The sequence below is a fragment of the Mus caroli genome, unplaced genomic scaffold (assembly GCF_978045245.1).
Source record: "Mus caroli unplaced genomic scaffold, Mus_caroli_1 scaffold_7, whole genome shotgun sequence".
NCBI lineage: Eukaryota > Metazoa > Chordata > Mammalia > Rodentia > Muridae > Mus > Mus caroli.
The window spans coordinates 79734035-79738078 of NW_028227262.1; the positions used below are offsets into that span (position 1 = coordinate 79734035).

The window sequence follows — 4044 nt, forward strand, 5'->3', positions numbered from 1 at the left end:
ACCAGCCCTAGAGCTGTAATGACATAAGATCAGCAAACAAGAATTACTCTTGTTCCACAACCTCACCAGTACCTGCATCACCTCCATTTTTTTTTTTTTATGTTAGCTGTTCTGAGTTGTGTGAGATGGAATCACAGGTTGTTTTAATTTGCATTTCCTTGATGACTAAGGATGTTGAGCAATTCCTTAGGTGCTTTTTAAATATTTGGTATTGCTCAGTTGAGTATTCTTTGTTAAGCTCTGTATCCAGTTTTTCAATAGGGTATTTGGTTCTCTGGAGTCTAACTTATTGAGTTCTTTGTATATATTTAATATTAGCCCTGTATCAGATATAGGATTGGTAAAGTTCTTTTCCCAATCTATTGCTTGCCGTATCGTCCTATTGACAGTGTCCTTTGCCTTACAGATGCTTTGCAATTTTATGATGTCCAATATGCCAGTTCTTGATCTTAAGGCATAAGCTATTGGTGTTCTGTTCAGGAAATTTTCCCCTGTGCTCATGTGGTCAAGATTCTTACCCACTTTCTCTTCTATTAGTTTCCTTGTATCTGGTTTTATGCATAGCTGATGGGATTGCAGGCTTGTACAACCACTCTGGAAATCACTTTTGTATCCTTAAATGGTGAAATATAAAGACCATATTCACAAAAAATAATAGAAGATGTTTCCTTCAGTAGTAAACAGAATAAGACTAGCCACTAGATACTAAATACAATGGAAGATGAAAATATGTGTTATTCAGAAAGAAGCTAGCCATTTAGTTAGAATATTTTCCTTAGAAAGGCATATTTAATAAGTAACTTGATTTCAACAATTCTTAGGTCAGTATCTCTCAATACATCTATCTATTCACAGAGTCTCTCAATTGTTTTTCATAATAGTTGATTAAAAATGGAAGAAATCTTTCATGAAGGGCAGAATGAGAAATCATTGCTAAGATCTAGAGACATAGTCATGCTTCATCATGGCTATGCTGACTTTAACATAATAGGAAGATAATTAAAACTTTATCTAAGGTAAATTAAAACAATATTTAAATAAATTGTTTTATTCACTTTTCAACACTATAGTTTCCTCCTTCTCCACCCAGTATCCACTCATTCAAGACCTTCCCCATTCCCTCAGTGTTTGCTATAAGTAAAATGTTTGATTAAGCTTAGACTTAAATTTGCAGATTCGGGGGCTGTCGATCTTTATAAATAAATGTAATTTATTTGTTAAGTGCTCTCAGATTCTCTCAGATAATAAATAGAGCATGAATTAAACAGTTTCAGGGCACATGAAATACTGAGAATGGTGATTGTTCAGAGTAGTTTTAGATGAGTGCATCTTCATGAACCTACAGCCCATATTCTCCCATGTGTTTATCAGCCAAGAACTGCCTAGACTGTGTCTTGCTATTTGCATATTTCATTTTCTGTAACCACAAATATCTCACAGTTGCTTTAAAGCACAGTACTTATGAGAAAAGCAGTAATTAGCTAGGGACCAAAATTCAAAGAGAAAATGGATTTTCCAGTGCAGATTTTCAGCTTCCTGCTAATCAGTGCCTCAGGTAACAGAGTGCAGGGAATTTGAGATCAGAATCCAACCAAAATTATTTTCTCTGGGGAATTTGAGTCTAAAATAGAGTTTTTTTTCCTTTTTCTTTCATCTGAATGTTGGGGGGTATAGAATTATTTTTGTATCTCTATTCTACTAATCCCTCTCTCTCTCTATTTTGCTTTTTTCTAGTCATAATGTCCAGAGGAAAAGTTGTTCTCACACAGTCACCAGCAATCATGTCTGCATCTCCAGGGGAGAAGGTCACCATCACCTGCAGTGCCAGCTCAAGTGTAACTTACTTGCACTGGTACCAGCAGAAGCCAGGATCCTCCCCCAAACACTGGATTTATAGCACATCCAACCTAGCTTCTGGAGTCCCTGCTCGCTTCAGTGGCAGTGGGTCTGGGACCTCTTATTCTCTCACAATCAGCAGTATGGAAGCTGAAGACGCTGCCACTTATTACTGCCAGCAGTGGAGTGGTTACCCATCCACACAGTGATACAGACTAGAACAAAAACCCTCTAAGTCCTTAGGGTCTAGCTACTTCCTCCTAGAAATAAACTGTGGCCAGTGGTTTGATTGCAGTAGTCCACACAGGGTGTTCTGCTTTACAATGTCATTTGCATATTTAGATGAATGTCTCTATACTATTCCACTGTTCTTCAGTGCTGTTCTCAAATAATCTACATTTCCAGTGTTTATTTATTCTCAGTTTTTGTTCTGTTTATCGAAGACATGTGTGGCAGACTATTATACTGGTGGTCCCCATGAATCTTTACGTCTATTTTCTGCCACTTTCACTGATTTTAGAAACATCTAAGATTGTGGTTTTTCTTCAGGATATTCATTTGTTCCCAACACACTGCTTTTGTTATCCTACAAAAGGTAGTATCCATCCTATTATATTTTCTGGTTTTTATTAGTACACCTTCTTTTCCACTAAATTGTCCTCTTAATATGCGCTTAAAATATTTTTCTCTCCAAATTAAAAAATAAAAACTACTGACAGGCATGCATAATTCCTTTCTGTTTTCATTACAAGTAATTGGAACACTCCACTAATAAAGAAACCAGGAAGGCAACAGAGAACTAATAAACGAACATTAATTTTTCTTATATCTATCATCTGTCTGTCTGTCTGTCTGTCTGACTCTCTGTCTTTCTGTGAATCCATTTGTGTGTGTTACCTTAATATGAATAATTAAAATCATAAAGACATTCTAATATTATAAATAGAGAAAGGCAAATTATTTAAAATATTTTTGTTTTCAATTTCAAATTTAAGTTACAAAAAATCACAACTATGTATACATCCTTAGCTTACCTATGAGAAAATCAAGTTAATTGTAAAAGATCCCACAAGAGCAGCAAATCTAGAGTGTTTCTCTTTACCTGGTTCTTTCTATTGTGCCAGAAAATTTGGCAGTAGATTTCTGAATGTAGCTCAGCCCACATATGTCTGGTGAAAAATACAATGATGAGTTTAGCGTTAGAAAATTTCAGTATGAATAATCATTTAATTATGAATACTTGGCACCAGAAACTTCAATTTTGTTGTAGACCAAAATTGGAATATTGTAACAATTAAAAAGAGGGAGTTATATTAAGGAAAAGCAAATTTAAAAACAAAACTCATTAGAATATTTAGCTCAGTGCCAGGTGTGGTGGCACACACTTTAATGCCAGAACTCTGGAGGCAGAGGCAGGTGGATTTTTGAGTTCGAGTACAGCATGTTCTACAGAGTGAGTTCCAGGACAGCCAGAGCTATATAGAAAAACCCTGTCTCAAAAAAAAAAAAAAAAAAAAAAAAAAAAAAAAAAAAAGAAAGAAAGAAAGAAAGAAAGAAAGAAAGAAAGAAAGAAAGAAAGAGAAAGAAAGAAACAAACAAACAAAAAAGAGAATATTTCACTCAAAGGAAAAAGCGTGGTGGAAGGTATGCATCATGAGATGGAACATTGACAACATATATCACTTTGTAACTGGCTCTGAATGATCTTTGATGCAAAACTATTAGGATAAACATAATATTTTTAAAAGTCTTTGTATTGTGTACAATCTCATCCAGTCTGCACTCCGAAACTTACAATATTTAATCACGTAAAAATTTCTTCATGCGAGACTATGACATTTATTCAAAGGAAGTATAAATTCTCAGGGTTTTTGTTTGTCAATTTGTTCTTCAAATGTCTTTAAATATGTTGCTCATTAATGTGACCTTATGTCTCTAAGATTTTTTCACTAAAATGATCCTGGAATTCATTATTACAATTTACTCTGAGTATTAATGGTATAGTTCAGGTATAGTTCAGTCATATGACCAGCCAGTTTCATTCATTTCCTATTATAAACTCTATTGACATGTACACTACAGGAAGTGCTATTCATCACCTTTAAAAATACAGTGAAGAAGGGTGGAAACAGAAGGTGTCTTCTTATAACGACATACTTTCAGTTCTAACTTACTGTTTTATGCATAATGACCCTTAGGGATTCCCTA

The 4044-nt window shown here is 34.6% G+C and overlaps 1 pseudogene; it reads left to right on the forward strand.

The window, feature by feature from the left end:
* Positions 1-1739: 1739 nt before the first annotated feature.
* LOC110288789 (Ig kappa chain V-VI region NQ2-17.4.1 pseudogene) lies at positions 1740-2045 on the forward strand (annotated as a pseudogene).
* Positions 2046-4044: the final 1999 nt, after the last annotated feature.